We start from the raw sequence: 17,737 nt of genomic DNA, 5'->3' as shown, positions 1-17,737 counted from the left end.
CACCTTTGAATTTTACAAATTTTAGTTAAAGTGTTTACATTATTCTCTTAATTCTCCCTGATTTAGATTACATCTTTGCCAAGTTCTAATTCAAGTTACTTTCAGATTTCGTACAAGGTTCAGTCCCTGTGGATTTGACCTCAGTCTTACCGAGATCATTACTACATCACAACCCTATACTTGGGGTGTGAATAAATTTGTAATGGGGAGTTCATGAACAAAGATGTCCATGATGTGTGGGACTACTTTGACAAACTTGCTGAAAACGCACAATCATATGACATCTCCCCAAAACCTAACACCACTTCTAAGCTTATTCAATTAAAGGAGAAGGGCGAAATATATATTTTGAACAAGGAGGATGATATCAATGCTAAAGTGGCTAACCTCATAAGGAAAATAGAGGCTATGAAACTTAAGAAGGATAAGGTTAAGGAAACTATTTGCGGTATTTGTACTTGTAATGTATATATAACTGAAAATTGCCCACCATACCTACTTTTCAAGAGGTACTGAATAAGCAATCTAATGCTATGAATAATTACCAAAGATTCTTCAGTGGACCCACCTCGAATATATACAATCCCAGCTGGAGGAACCATCCTAATTTCAGTAGGAGGAATGGGCAAACAACTAACTCTCAAGGGGCTCTATCTCAACTGTTAAATAAAAAGAAGCCTTAGGATGATCTAGTTTTAAAACACATTCAAAATCAAGAGCTTTTCAATCAAAACACATTACAAGCATTCCAAGACCTTAACAAATCCATTCAAAGGGTTGAGGCACACTTAACAAATGGGGAGAAAGGGATGCTTCCAGCCCAACCTCTTCCTAATCCAAAGCCACAATGTGAAATTAGTGATCCAAGCTCTTTAAATCAAATGGAGTAAGCCAAATCTATCACCACTCTTAAGAGTGGAAAAATAATTGACAAATATATTCCGATAAGGGCTAAAAAGTCTAAAGAACTAGAAGAAGACATGAATGATAGACCTAGAATTGCCCCACATGGGTTGGAACCAGAACCTCAAAGCAAGCCAATTGCTCCATTCACCTAACGGTTGATTGTACCAAAATCTCTAGCCAACTCACAAGATATTCTAGAGGTGTTGAAACAAATGAAGGTCAACATCCCTCTTCTGGATGCTGTGAAATAAATTCCTTCATATGCCAAATTTCTAAAAGAATTATGCACAACCAAGAGGTGGCAAAGTATCAAAAAGAAAATTTTCTTGATAGAAAAAGTGAATGCCATCCTCAAGTAAAGTGTGCCACAAAAATATAAAGATCCTGGTAGCCCAACTGTCACTTCTGCAATTGGGAATCAACAAATTGAGAACGCACTTCTTGACTTGGGGGCAAGCGTAAATCCGATCCCTTACTTGGTTTACAACAACTAGGTTTACGTGAGTTAAAACCCACCTGGACCACATTACAACTTGTTGATCACTCAGTTCATGTACCAAGGGGGATGATTGAGGATGTGTTGGTCTAGGTTGACAAATTCTACTATCCAGTAGATTTTATCATCTTGGATACTCAGACCATTGTAGATATGAGCACTCAAATTCCTGTCATACTTGTCCGTTCCTTACTACATCCAACGCTATCATCAATTGTAGGAATGGGGTCATGAATTTGTCTTTTGGAAATATGACATTAGATCTCAATATCTTTTTCAACATGTGCAGACAGGCAAAGGATGATGACGAGGTCCATGGCATAAATATGATAGGCTCTTTCGTGGAAGATAAAGCCCTTATGATCCTCTGACCCTTTAAAGACATGCTTGGCACACTCCCCCAATTTGGATGATGACACGATTAGGGAGATGAATGCCATGCTTGATACTATGTCAATACTTGAAGTTAACCGATGGAGGCCACAATTTGAGAAATTACCCCAAATCAACGTAATGCCTCTACCAGCTAACCCCAAGGTACCGAAGTTTGACCTAAAACCATTGCCTGCTGATCTTAAATATGTTTATTTAGGTCAAGATGAGACATATCCGGTGGTGATTTCTTCTCACCTTGAGTAAGAACAAGAGAGTATGCTTATCTCTACTCTCATTGAACACAAAGGAGCCATTGGATGGTCAATTGTGGATCTTAAGGGAATCGATCCTTTAATTTGTACTCACCGTATTCATCTTGAGGATAATGCAAAAACCTCCCGACAACCACAACATTGACTCAATCCAAATATGAAAGAGGTGGTTAAAGGAGAGGTACTTAAATTGTTGGATGTGGGTATCATATACCTTATATCCGACAGTCAATGGGTGAGTCCAACTCAGGTGGTTCCTAAGAAATCCAGAATCACCATCGTAGCCAATGCCAACAATGAACTCGTGCCACCTAGAGTTACTGCTGGTTAGAGAATGTGCGTTGACTACAGAAAGTTGAATACCATCACGATGAAGGACCACTTTCCCTTGCCTGTCATTGATCAAATCTTGGAAAGGTTGGTCATTCTTATTACTGCTTCCTTGATAGATATTCAGGATACAATGAAATAGAGATATCCCTTAACGATCAGGAGAAGACAACATTCACATGCCCTTATGGCACCTTTGCGTACCGAAGGATGCCATTCAGACTATGTAATGCCCCGACCACTTTTTAGTGATGCATATTGAGTATTTTTTCTAATATGGTGGGACAATATCTAGAAGTCTTCATGGAAGACTTGTCTATTTTTATCTATCCTTCAACCAGTACTTGAAAAATCTCAAATGTGTGTTGAAGCGATGTGAAGAGAAGAATTTGGTTCTGTACTGGGAGAAATGTCATTTCATGGTTCCCAAGGGAATTGTTCTTGGACACATAATTTTATCTAAGGGAATTGAGGTGGATAAGGCTAAAATTGATCTTATCTCTAAACTACCTCCACCAAAGAGCATACGAGACGTGCGATTCTTCTTAGGACATGTCGGATTTTACAAACGATTCATAAAGGACTTTAGTTATCTCTCTCATCCTTTATGCAATCTGCTTCAAAAAGATGTGCCATGCGAGTGGACTGAGCAATGCCGGGAAGATTTTACTAAGCTCAAGGGCATGTTAACTACCACACCCATCATGTAGCCACCTGATTAGAGTATCCCTTTTGAGATCTTGTGCGAAGCGTCTGACTATACTATTGGGGCGATGCTAAGCCAGAGAAAAGAAAAGAAGCCTTATATTATCCATAATACAAGTAGAACTTTAGATCCTGCCCAAGTGAATTACTCAACTATGGAGAAGGAACTCTCAGCCGTAATATTCATTTTGGATAATTTTAGGTCCTACTTGATTGGATCTAAGATCATCATCTACACGGATCATACGGTGCTCAAATATCTTCTTTCTAAGAATGATGTTAAGCCCTGCTTGATAAGATGAATCCTTCTACTTTGGGAATTTGATTTAGAAATAAAAGATAAAAAGGGAGTAGAAAACGTAGTGGTTGACAACCTTTCAAGGCTTGATCTTCCCAATCTCCTTAAGACAACATCCACTAATGACATGTTCCCTGATGAACAATTGTTCAAACTCTCCTAACTACCCTAGTTTGCTGATATTGTAAATTATCTTGCTACAGGTTTCACGACGACTCATTGGACTGTGCGAGATAGGGAACAATTCTTTGCCGAGGTACGTAAGTTCTTCTAGGACGACCAATATTTATTCAAATATTTTCCAAATCAAATTCTAAGGAGATGTGTGCCAGACAATAAACACCAAAGTGTTATCTCCTTTGTCACCCTTAGTCCCGTGGTGGTCACTTTTTTGATAAAAAGACCACGACCAAAATCCTACAGTGCAGCTTCTATTGGCCCACTATGTTCAAGGACACTCATGAGTTTTGAAAAGCTTGTGAGAGTTGTCAGAAATTAGGAGTGTTATCTTGTCAAAATATGATGCCCTTAAATCCCATTATGATCACCGAAGCATTTAACTACGTGGGCATCCATTTCATGGGGCCATTCCTCCAATCCTTTGGAAATTGGAAATTTATACATTTTACTAGCAGTAGACTATGTCACTAAATGAGTCGAAGAGATCTAATGCTGGAACAATGACCATCGAATGGTTATTAGTTTCTTAAAAGAGAACATCTTTTCCCAGTTTGGAATGCCTCGGGCCTTCATTAGTGATGGAGGTTCACATTTTTGTAATAGGTCATTTACAAATTTAATGAAGAAATATGGCATCTCTCAAAAGTTGAGCACTCAATACCACCCACAGACAAGTGGGCAAGTTAAAATTTCTAGTAGGGAGATTAAACATATTTTGGAGAAAACGGTTAACCTTGACTGCAAGGATTCCTCAATCCTCTTGTTCGATGCTTTATGGGCCTACCGTACTACCTTCAAGACCCTAATTAAAATGTCTCCCTTTAGACTCATTTATGGGAAAGCTTGAACTTACATGTGGAATTGGAACATACAGCCTATTGGGCTATTAAAAACCTGAATTTTAACCTAGACAATGCTGGCTCGCTGCTCAAACTTCAGTTAAATGAACTCGAGAAAATTTGGAACGACGCATACGAGAATTCAACAATTTACAAGGACAAGATGAAGGTGTTCCATGACAAGAACATCCTTCAGAAATCATTCTTGACTAGTCAAAAAGTCCTTTTGTACAATTATCAGTTACATCTTTTTCTGGGTAAACTCTGATCACATTGGACTGGCCCTTTCACAGTTACTAATGTTTATCCTCATGCGGTCATCGAGATAAAGAACCCAATGAATGACAATGCTTTCAAAGTGAACGGATATTAGTTAAAGCCATTTGTTGAGAAATTTGACTCAGAGGATATGTCCATACCTTGGATTGATCCTGTTTACCAAGATTGACCTTCTAGTCTAATAGAGGTGTAGTTAGATTTATTACTTTCATAGTATTTAGGACAGGATAGTTTGCTTTTAGTCTGTTTAGTCTGTGTGCTAACCCATATTCATGTTTAGATCCTTGGCAAACCCTCAAAATTCCTTTTACAGGTACTACCTTTCCATTACTTCTCTTCTTTTAAATTTTTTTTTTCATTCCCTGTTTTGCATTACATGCTTATTTTCTTTACATTGAGGACAATGTAGATTTTAGGTTGGAGGGTGTGGATTAGGTAAACTAATCAGTATTTTGTTAGTTTTGAACAATTTTTTTTTTTGAAAATTTCAATGTTTCGAGTTGAAATTTGTTTGGAAAATGATAATTTATACACTTAAGAATGTTTTGAGTATGATAAGATAGAGATTAAATTTTGAATTGTTGAAATTTGATCAACTAAGTAATCTATAACCTATAATTCTTGCACTCAATTGATTAAGAGGAAGTTTGAAAATCTTGTTAATATAAGTCACAAGACACTTTAAATTTCTTTCCATGAGTTGTGCTAAAATTTCTGATTGTTAGTATGAGAATCATTGATAGATGTTGAGAATTAAGTCTGGAGAATTTTATCCACCTTAAAAAGATGAAAAGAACTAGTTAAAAAATAGAAGATCGACAAAAAGGTCGTGAATGGTGAAAAGACTAGACTGAAAAAGAATGAAAAAGAATGAAAAAGAATGTACAGTCTGAAAAAAAAAGAATGAATAGAAAAGGACCGTCGATATAAAATCAAAAACTGAAAAAAAAATGTGATAAGTTCGGAATCAGTACTTATGTTTTTAACTAATATTGATATGGTGGGCATGGCCAACATTATGAAATGATAGTATCCTTATGAGAAGTAAGTTGATTTGCATTGAGCACATTGAAAAACTTGATATATGAACTTATGCTCTGATTTAGTCAATAAAGAACCTATTTGATTGATTGCTTATATGATTCGGCTTTACGTTTTAAAAATCCCACTTTCTCACCTTAAGTTTACTCATTCATACTTGATTGCACAAAAGATTGATTTCTAAAAAAGGATTCGAACATTGAGAAGTGAGAAGTACTTCACTCATGTTTTGCTCGAGATTACCAAAATACTGGTTGGGGAGTGTATTGAGTGTTAAATATTGCATATTTTTCCCCATTTATATCTTCGTTTTATGAACATAATAATGCTCAATGGTATATTTTATATATGTTTGTGTTGCAAGGTGAGTTTAAAAGCTTGGATTGAAAAGCACGTTAAAAGTATGGATTTGATGCTCAAGAATCACCAAGGAAAAGAATGGATCTTTGAAGACTAAGATTGAAGATTTCAAGACCCCAAGATTTAAAAAAAATTAAGTGGAGAAGGAAGGAAGTGCAAAAATTAGTACAGAAATTCATGCAAAATCTGAGCTTGTATGTCATCGAAGGTTGTTCGATAACATCGAAGCCAATCTTCAATGACATCGAAAGTAGTTCGATGACATCGAAGAATTATAGAAAATTAAGTTCGGTTGCTGGACAAATTAGATGCAATTCTCGATGACATCGAAGGCAATTCAATGACATCAAACTTTTACAGATTTTTGGAGCAACTTGTTGAAACACTCTTGACATGTTCTCGATTCATCGAAGGCAGGTTCGATGACATGAAAAGTTACGCAGTGCAAAAGGTGTTGCGAGGTGTGAAAAGGTGCAACTTTCAGATTCAAGTTACATTCGATGACATCGATGTCTGTTCAATAACATCGAATGAGTTACGCGGACTGTATAAATTTGAGGCAGTTTTGCGAATCTATGTGGACAAGGTTATAAATATAGGTTTCCTAAGGACTTCTAGGGATATCTAGGGTTTGGAGAAGCAGATCAAAAGGGTGGAGTTGTTTCCCAAGAGTTCTTCTTTCTTTCTTTTCTAGTTTTTAATGTTTTCTTTGAGGATTCTTGATCCAATCATGTCTATGGTTGGCTAGACCTCTTAGCTAGGGCTAAGAGGAGAAGCTTATAGCGTTTTTGGGATGTTTTTCTTATTTTGATTCTTGTTCTTATTGAACCTCTTTGATTTCTAGTTGATTTTAAGGAATACTTTCAGTTTTTAATGATTTATTGTGACTCAAATTACAGTAGATCTGCGATAACTTTTGAGTATCTTCTTTTCTTATTTGAGATTGTGGGATTGGTAGATCCTGTTGTTTGCCATTGTCTCCTGGGCATAGTTGGGTAATGGAATCTCTTCCAAATCTTCATAATTCTCCTCCTTTGAGGCTAGATCAATGAGAAGTTTAGAGATTTGACTATCTCTTTCTCCAACTGGATAGGATATGACTCTAATTCCAGTTGGGATTCTTGAATCAAGTAAGGTAGCATCTTAATCGCTACAAGTAGGTCCTCGGCACCCTTGTTCATACTTTTAATTAATAGTTTAAATAATATTCACAATTATTCATTTTATTCCAGATTTCTAATTAGATCTTCTTCTAGTTTTACTTCTAATTATTTTCATAATATACACAAGATTAGTCCCTATGGATTCGACCTCGGTCTTACCAAAAGTATTACTACATCGTGACCCTACATTTGGGGTTGTGAATATCTACCATGCCCAGAGTCAATGATAGATTAAAGTAATAAGCAAAATACTTCTTAAAAACCATAAACCATGAAGTATCCAACATAGAGATCAAACAACTTGAATCAAAGTAAGAATAATATTAAATCAAACTACAAGCTTCACCTCTTAGCTTTAGCTAAATGATTAGCCAACCAAAGAAATGATTAAGCTAAAACTCTTAAACAAAACATGAAATACTAACTAGAACAAAGGATTTAGAGAAGATGGAAGACTCCTTAAAGTTCTCCAGCACTTTGCCCTCTTCCTTCTACCATAAATTGTGCCTAAAAACTCTTAAAAGAGCCCTTTATATAGGCTTTGATAGGATTGACTTCGAAACTGCCTCCAATTTACGCAATTGAGTTACACTTTGGTCACACCGAAGTTACCTTCGATCGGACCAAAATCAATTTAAAATTATATCTGGACTCTTTGTCTCCCTTTGGTCTCGCCGAGTGTCTCTTCGCTCGCACTGAACCTGACTTTGGTCGAGCTGAAGGTTGAGCTGAACAGTCTATTTTCTTCAGTTAGATTTATGATTTTTCCAGTCTTTTCTTTCTTCTTTGCACTTGGATTTCTTGGATCTTTGGAATGCAATTTTTTCCTTGAATACCTCCAAATCTACACTCTTTATCTTGATAATCTTTTGAGCATTAAATCATGCTTTTAGCACCATTTTCACCTCAAGCTCTTAAAATCACCTTGTAAGAGAAAACATGTGTAATTATATTAATTAAATACTTTCATATTCTTAAAACCAAGGAATAATGGGAAGAAAATATGTAATTTTTACACTCAACACACCCCCTAACCAACATATTGCTAGAGTCTTGAGCAAAATATGTGAAGACAAATTCTCAAAATCTCAAATTTCAAGCTTCCTTAGATAGTAATTTTTTATGCAACCCTATACATATGAGTGATATTCATAGGCATGAAACTAACACATGGGTAATCTAGATCCTAATATCCTCAGCAAACAAATGAACTAAGTCGTCAATCATCACTTAACAAATAGAATGAGTCCAAACATCAAGTTCCTAGAGTGTTTAGTGATCTCTAACTTACTATTCCATGAAATCAATTTACTTTTCATAATGTTAGCCATGCTCATTACCTTAAAGTGGATAACTCAACACAACTATTGGTTTCGATCTTTATCCCCTATTTCACTTATTATCTCACTTTTTTATTTTATATTGATGGCTTTCACTTATATTCATTCTTTTTATCCTTACTTTACATAAAATTTTCAATTAAATCACATTTACTAGGTAGCCATAATCGATCTCATTGTTTTCTTAGATGGTTCATTTTTCTTCTTTTAACAATTTTTTTTTAGGTAGATAATGATCTCCAGACTCGGTTCCTAATCACTTTTAATTAATCCTTATGTTACCACTTAGAAAGTAAATAATTTCATAAAACATAAGTTAGATGTAGATTGTGAGCTAGATTTAATTGATGTTTAAAATTTTCTACTAATCAACTAATTAGGAAAACTTAGTCAAAATTTTACTAATTAACTAGGCTCTAGATTGCCAAAGTTTTTTTTTTTTCATATCTTATCATAATACTCAACATGCATTCAAATCACACATAAATTCACTTTCTAAGGAAATTTTGAAACATAAATTTTTAAAATTTTTCTTGAAAACGAGAGAAATATTGATTAGATCTACTAATTAACTAATCAACTAATTAGAAAAACTTAGTCAAAAGTTTACTAATTAACTTTCATATGCATCATTTTGGAATTCTTCAAGTTCATTACGTTGTAATTTTGGTAGTATGCTGGCATTATCCAAATTAAAGTTCAGATTTTTTTATTGCCCAGTAGGCCTTATGTTCCAGCTCCACAGGTAGGTGGCAAGCCTTCCCATAAACGAGTCTAAAGGGAGATATGCTATAGGGGTTTTGTATGCAATACAGTATGCCCATAAAGCATCAGTCAATCGAATTGACAAATCTTTATGATCAGGGTATATCGTCTTCTCCAAAATTTTCTTGATCTCCCTATTAGAAAACTCAGCTTGACCACTTGTCTATGGGTGATAAGAGGTACTTACTTTGTGCGAAATGCCATATTTTTCAATAAGGTTTTGAATGGCCTGTTATAGAAGTGAGAGCCTTCGTCACTAATAATGACTCGAGGTGTTCCAAACTGAGAGAGAATATTTTCTTTTAAGAACTTAATAACCGTGCGATGGTCATTATTTCCACACGAAATCGTTTGGACCCATTTAGTAACATAATATACTATGAACAATATATACAAATTTTTAAATGATTGGGGTAATGGTGTAAGACCCGTATCCTAGTCCGTACCCTTCCATGGGCTTCCGCGGTCCTCCCAGTTGAATTCCGGCAACCCTTGACCTGTATCCGATATTTGCTCGCGATCCTAAGCCGAGTCCTACATACCAATGTCGGCTCAATTTGAAACTTGTATCTTAGCAACCATGCCATCGCCGCGGTTTTAACGCCGTGACTTGCGCATTGAACCGATACTCAGGTCAGATGATGTGTGCCTACGTTCATTCCGAAGAAATGCCGCTCGTTGAGAACTTTGAGGGAATCTCTATGATATGTTACATCGAATCAAGTCAAGTACACCACCTTACCTCCATGCCACCTCACCCAACAATAAGTAGAAGTGGCCTCTCTCTATTTTTCCACAAGTCAACCCTCTCTCTCCCCTCACCACTCCTCTTTTACAAGTTTTCAAACAAACCCATCCCCTTTTACAAAATTTCTAACTAAACCCATGCCTCCCCATCGCCCTTCCTTACAATCACCATTCCACCCATCCCTTTTATCCTTTATTTTCTCTTTATCTCAATTCTCAAACACTCTCCCAAGCTCCATACGTCCAAGCCTTCCCAAGCATTTCCAAGAGCAACAAGTGTGGTCCATTTTCTTTACCCTCTCATCTCTCATCCCCACCATTAAAACCCCATAATCCACCATTAAAAGTTAAGCATAGGAGCATACAAGCCTAAGGGAGCAAGAAGGAGGCCAATAAGGTGAGTGATATACCATAGTTTTTAATTTTAAGGGCCCACTTGTTATGGGACCCACATGATGTATGCATTGTTTAAGGGAGGGCCCATTAGTGGCGGGGTCCCTCCCCTTTCACGCGTCTCTATCTCTTTATCATGATTGGAGTGGGCCCTACAAATATGTGTTATGTATAACTATCCATCTGACGGTGTGGCCCATCTTATTGCAGGTGGAGATCCACACTATCCATTTTTAGGATGGTGGAGATCCCCACACTGAACTGAATGATATATGCCATACTATATTTAGACTATATTCATATATATATATATATATATATATATATACACACACACACACACACATGCAATGGTGGGCCACGTATATGTGGGACCCACCATGATCTGCTGTGTGCAAATCATCCAGCGTCCAGAGACGCTAGACGTAGCCAGGCTGACCGTGAAGTGTGGACGGATGGTGTGGTGTACTGACACCATAAAAATAATAACTTAGTTCAAAACATTTGAGTGGACTACTCCTACAAGCCCCACCTTGAAGTATAAATCAAATCCAAGCGATCCATTCTTTTCCTCAAATCATTTTAGGCATTGAGCTGAAATTTGACATCTATCCGATTCTCGGGCGGGCCATACCATAGGAAATAGTGGCATTACCATTAAAACCCACATTAATTCTTCTATTCGTAAAAAATACGTCACATATTGATCCCATTTAGTCGATCAGGGGCTGTAGAATCCAATGGCCGAATTGGATTTTTCAGATGCGAGCCCTATATGTGAAAAACCGTGGAATTTAAAAAAAAAACAAAATGCAGTAGTTGACGCTGCTACTGCCAAAAGGCATGCAGACAACGCATGCACGCTGACGGATGGACGGACAGACGGCCTAGGACCCATGGCCCCAGCCATGAGCCTCACTATGATGTGTGTCTATCATCAACACCATGCATTTTTTTGGGTCCCCTCTAACAGTGGGCCACCCCAAAAATCGGCTGTACATTGGACTCAGGTGGCCCACACGGTAGGAAATAGTGGGTTGAACGCCTGTCATTGAAACCCTTTTGGGTCAGAATGTTTGGATCAATATGAAATTTGTTTTTCCTATCCATTCAGGTCCCTGTGACCTTATCAACCGTTTAGATGGCATATAATCATTACGGTGGGCCCCATGTTTATGTGGCCTTGCCAACATATTGGATGATAAATAAACATTACAGTGGCCCCTAGACCATGTGACCTCATCCATAGGATGGGTGGAAAATAAACATTTCAGTGGGCCCCATATCTGGGTGATCTTATCCACGGGTTGGGTGGAAAATAGACATTATGGTGGACCCCACATGGGACCCACTTATGTATGTATTGTATCCACACCTTTCATCGTTGTAGGCCTCCACCATGAGGTATGTGATTTGTCTATGACCGTCCATCCCGATGGGACCCACCATGATGCATGTGTTTCATCCAAACTGTGCAACCATTGAAATCCTTGGGACCTTATGATCAGATTGGATGAGAAATAAATGTTATGGTGAGCCTTGGAAATTTTAATAGTGGTAATTATTATCACCACTTACATTTGGGGTGTGGCTCATTTGTCATACACGGGGCCCATTGACATAGCCCATTTGATATACACATGGCCCATGTGGTGTGGCCCACTTACCATACTTATGGCCCATTGTTGAGGCCCACCTTAATTTGTATAAAGGCCCGTTGTTGGGGCCCGCCTTAATAAATATGGGGCCCATGTTATGAGGCCCATTGTGATGTATGTGAGGCCTATGTGATTAGGCCCACCTTGATGTATATATATGGCCCATGCTATGCGGCCCATTTGATGTATTTGAGGTCCATGGGTTGAGGCCCAATGGGATGTATATAAGGCCTATTGCAATGTATGATTCCATCATGGTTTATGTAATGATGTTTTGACGGCCATGCCTTGGGAGCAATAATGGTTTGATGTCCATATTGTAAGGATAATGTTGGTTAAACATCCGCATTATAACTCTCCCTAGGGCCCATTGATAGGCCCATACTTGTAGTGTGTAGTCCGTCTAGGCTCATATCATTATGAACAGAGCCCATCACCACAACTTATTTAGTATAGATCCATGATTCATGCTCAAACGCATCATATGCATGCTTGATATGAGGAGTGACTAGTCATAGCATATGCCTTCGGGCAGATTGTTTATGGGCTCCCTGGAGTTACCCTTCATGAGCGCACGGTACGCGCAGGATTGTTGCATGACTGGTAGTATGATTCATGCACTTCACATTTGTATGACATGATTACTATACACCCTAGCGACATCAGGGTTATGACCTCCACAGACACATCGTGGATGGTAGGATCGGATACCGAAAATATTGTTACTAAGCATCAGGGCGTCATAGTTGTCCCTGGGTGAAAATCCCTAAACCCGATGGTACCAGGGGATGACTCCAACATCGAGACTGAGTGGATATATGAGCGCACGAGGGCCGAATACCAGGAGGCAACATCTCCTACTGTGTCATGGTCGGTTGAAAAGGGGTGTGGCCTTACTCGCCCGAGAGTAGGGGTAATAGTAGGCTGAGTTTGACCAGCTCGTGAATGGGTCTGCTATCGACGTGCCAGATAGGTATTGACAGACTATTGGCCAGGCGGATAGTGAGGTTTCTTTCACTCACTTGGACTATGCGGCTAGGAGAGCGACAATGCCATTTGGAGTGTACTAAACCCCGGTGATTATCCAGAGTGAGAACTATACTGATATATGATGAGGATTGACATTCTTGAACTGCATCTCGTATCGCATGGTCTTGACATGGCCGATAGCATTCATATCTTGCATCGCATAGCCTTGGTACAGCTGATTGCATTTATGTACTCGTCAGCATGATTCCGCATTTTTCTGGCCTTGCATTTTGAGCACGCTTATATTGCACAAATACTTACACTACCCTTTAAGCTTTCTATAAGCTTATGCACGATTGATGCGTACAGGTGATGCAAGGACGCAGTCGTAGCCTTGTCACAGTTAGAGTGTGCAGCTAAGCTTTTGGAGTTTCTGTTATTATCATTATCTTATATTTCCCTTCATATGCACTGTGTTCAAAGTTTTTAATTATAGTGGATTTTGTGATGGTGTTCCTGTGGTTATTGTTCGTGGGTTATGCTTATGTTTATGCTTATTACGATTCAAATCATGATTAGAAATCCTCCTTGCAGCATCCCATGATCAGAACCTGGCGTATGGGTGTTGGGAGCCAAGAATGGGGTACTGTGGAGGCTGTCGGCACCAGATTCGGTGATCGGGAATTTTGTGAGCCCGATTTTCGAGTTCGGGGCATGACAGAAGTTGGTATCAGAGCATAACTTGGGAATAACCGAGAACAACATCATATGTTTACTACGAGTCTAGGTTCCGAGTGCGTAACCTTCCGATTGAATTCCCTAACGTGCGATTCTCAAGGTTGATCGGCGTCCTTATTCTTCCTATAGGACATGCCGCGTAGGAGAGTGACCCGATCGACTCCCGCTCCACCTCCTAAGGCTCCAGCTTTTTCACCTGCGGCTCTAGTTCCACCCCCAAAGATCCTTGCTCCACGGCCTGAGGATGTCGTTCCTCCACCTGAGGCTGGTGCGAATCCAATCGTACCTATGAGTGCATCTCTGTTACAGCAGATGTTATAAGCTGTGACAGCCGTACTTCAGGGACAGGGCAGGCGCCCAGTTGTTTCACCCGCACAGGCAAAGCAGGACCGCGCAAGCGTCCTTCTTCATGAGTTCAGACAGCTCGATCCTCCGCGTTTCCAGTGCGAGCCAGATCTAACAGTAGCTGAGAGGTAGTGCTCCGATGTGGAGAAGATTTTTGACACTATATCGTGTATGACTGAGCAGCGAGTCCGGTTGGTAGTGTTTCTTCTCCAGGGTGAGCCTGAGCACTGGTGGACCTCCATTACCCATGTTGCAGGGCCTGATTATGTCTGGACATGGGATGATTTTATCGACCGATTCAAGGAGCAGTACTTCCTTGACCACATTTGATGTCAGAGAGCACTGGAGTTCGAGACTCTGGTGCAGGGGGACATGACCATGGTACAGTACGCGACCCATTTTATGGCACTATCGAGGTTCGCGTTGTATTTAGTTGATGATGAGAGGCAGAAGGCTCGCCGTTTTGAGAACGGCTTACGTTACGGTCTTTGAGGCCATGTTATTAGGCATGAGCTCCCAACTTTCCAAGCGGTAGAGCGGAGGGCTCAGATTTATGAGATCGAGTGGGCCGGCTTGTAGGCCGATCGAGATTAGTGGAGGGGTCGGAAGAGGCAGGCCCCCTCCAGTAGCTCCCAGCAGCATCGACGACGGTAGAGGTACAGGAGCCACCCACCTGCTAGAGCACCAGCAGCCACAACAGCACCTCCAGCGCCACCTCAGCAATCATTTGTAGGGACCTATTTTGGATGTGGTAGGACAAGGCACCACTTGTCTGAGTGTCATCGCCCTCATCTGTAGCAGTCGAGAGGGCCACAATAGCCTCCAGCAAAGCAGCGACCTCATCAGCAGCCTCCATCACAGCAGTGACCCCATCAGCAGCGATCGCAGCCACCTCAGCCACTGAGGCCCTAACAGTAGCAGAGACAATAGTACCGGGCGCCGCAGAGGCATCAGCATCACCAGTGACCTCAGAGGGGATAGACACCTCCCCAGCCAGCTCAGGCTAGATTCTATGCGGCTCAGCAGGACCCGCAGACCTCCAGAGGAGTCGTTGAGGGTATACTTTCAGTCTCTTCATGCATCGCCCGAGTGTTATTTGATTCCGGTGCTTCACACTCATTCATGTCCGAAGGTTTTTACCGATTGACTGGATTACTGATAAAGTCTACTAGTGAGGGATTGACCGTATTGACTCCCTTAGGGAAGACTGTAGTATTAGGCCGTTTCTGTTCGTCTTGCCCTGTTCTAGCCGATGATATCTTTTTGCCCGCTGACTTATTTGTACTGCCGATGATAGAGTTCAACGTTGTCTTGGGCATGGATTGGCTTGCCGAGTACCATGCCATCTTGGACTGTTCCGCAAGGACAGTCACGTTCTGCATACCAGGCTTGCCACAATTTCAGTTTATTGCCGAGCCCCGAGGAGAGCCATTGTCTTGCTTGATGTCCTGTGCCGTTGAGGAGCCTCTTGTCGCTTGTATTGATTAGTGGTCGATTGGGGTTGCCACGTAGGCAACCCTGTGTCCAAAACTCTCCCACTTGAAGTTAGTGGTTCTTGTAAGTCTCATTTTAACCATCCATGAATGAGCCTCATATTCCAAATATTAAGAATTTCCTGTCCACAATCGGATACAACATGCTAATGATATCAAATACAAAAACCACAGACAGAACTCACATATCAAATTGAGAACTAGGGATGGATGAGACTATCAATGGGCCCAAATTGGCCAAGGAATATCAAAATTTTGAATAGCCCTTTCCTATCAGACCCAACCCAAACAGTTCAAAATTCAAGTTAGAGAAAGCCCAGGCCTAATCAATATGATATTTAAATAATTAGGATAAGGCTTGGATGACGATGATAATAAATGGGCTAGTATGGGAGCTTCTTGAAATTAGGCCAAAACCTGCTCTCAGGAATATAAATTGCATGGCTTATTATTCTCGTGCGAGTTATATGATACTTTTTTGAAACTTAGGAGTTATATGATACCCAGGAAACATATGGTACTTGATACGAAGGCACCCATAAATTGTATACTTGAGTTACATTAGTTCAAACCAACTAAATTGTGAAATCCACTGTCGCTTAGTCAGTCCCAAAATGAGATTGTTTGAGATCCTAACCTCTGATTCTTAGACACTTGTTTGTTGAAAGAGGACCACTAGATATAGTTCATTCTTAACTGTCCACTAACTGCCCATCAATCTGATAGTCAGATTATCAAATAAGCATTATTTTGGGTGCATGATATATCTAAACCGAGAAACATAATTTGTATAGTTTAAATTGAATTACTTGTATGCCACACAAGCAATTTCTAAGTGCCTGCATATCACCGGTCACAATCTGCCTGAGCATCAAAGTTTTTCTCATGTTTTTCCTTGTGATGTGGTTATCAAAAGAAGAAAAGAAAGGCAATGGAAACAGTTTAATAATCAAATCATACCCTCCGATCTTTAAAGTCTGCAATGTCATCATCAACCTTGTCCTCACTATCCTGATCGGACAATACTTGATCAAGTGTCATGGGCTACAACAACAATAAAGATTCCCATTTCTTAAGCAAAGTTATGTAATATCATGGAAAGAATGTAGTATTTTCTAATAATAGAAAAAAGAATGAAGGAACAGTTTCTTTGAAATTGTGATGAGAGCTACTTGAAGCCCTAAAAATCAAATCAAGATCTTGCCATCCAGTATCATCGTGCGAATTAACTTCATAGAAGTTAAGCATTTATAAGATCCAAACAACTGAGATGGCTAAAATGATGACAATGACAATGATGATGACAAGGAAGCATTTGTAAGTCCCAACATTGCAAATAAGATATTACATGCCAGAAATAGCATGTGTACAAAATTCCAAAGAAACTGCACATATATGTTTGTGTGTCTGACATATGCATCTATATATATCTATAAACATACAACAACCTCAAACTAATGGATAAAACATGCTTATAGAAACTAAGCATAGAAGGAAGGAAGCAACGGAATCATCAAAGAGGTAAAAGAGTCATCACCTGAGCTCTGTGAGAATAGAAGAACTGGCGCTTCTGAAGAAGTGCATGGCTTGAGAAAAGAGAACAATAATGGTCACTCAAACACATTTAATGAATATGGCAATGACAAAAAATTAAAAAAATTCTAGAGGAAGATGGACCAGGCTAATTGCATGACTATAAAGGCATGCATTCTTCAGTGACACAAGGTAAAGAGGTCTTGGAATGCATGAAGAAATAACTTAAGAGAAACAAATGAATAAACTTACTTTCTGGGATTAGCTCGGTCAGCAGATAACTTCCATGTCATTACAGACCAGTAATCTTAAAAATACTAATCTGACCCAGATGTAGGAGCAGGAATGGAAGGATCAAGTTGATGCATGCCTTTGTTCAAGCGCCTAAGATATTTGCGCACATACTTGAATTGTAAATCATGGGCAACAGACATGTTTTCCATCTTAACATTCATATTCTCAACTTTATCTTCCAATGCACGTAGACGTGCATCAAACTCAGAAGGCTCATA

General features: G+C 39.4%; 1 long non-coding RNA gene across 1 annotated transcript; it reads right to left on the bottom strand.

Annotated features, from left to right (window-relative positions):
* Nucleotides 1-16,624: 16,624 nt before the first annotated feature.
* On the bottom strand, nucleotides 16,625-17,525 carry LOC131226134 (uncharacterized). Its single transcript, XR_009161651.1, has 3 exons — nucleotides 17,478-17,525; nucleotides 17,230-17,278; nucleotides 16,625-16,736 (listed from the first exon to the last, which is right to left on the bottom strand). It is a non-coding gene; the product is annotated as an uncharacterized LOC131226134 (long non-coding RNA).
* Between the last annotated feature and the right edge of the window lie 212 nt (nucleotides 17,526-17,737).

This window comes from Magnolia sinica, chromosome 14 (assembly GCF_029962835.1).
Source record: "Magnolia sinica isolate HGM2019 chromosome 14, MsV1, whole genome shotgun sequence".
In the NCBI taxonomy this organism is placed as follows: Eukaryota; Viridiplantae; Streptophyta; class Magnoliopsida; order Magnoliales; family Magnoliaceae; genus Magnolia; species Magnolia sinica.
This window is presented reverse-complemented; position numbering and strand designations above follow the sequence as displayed.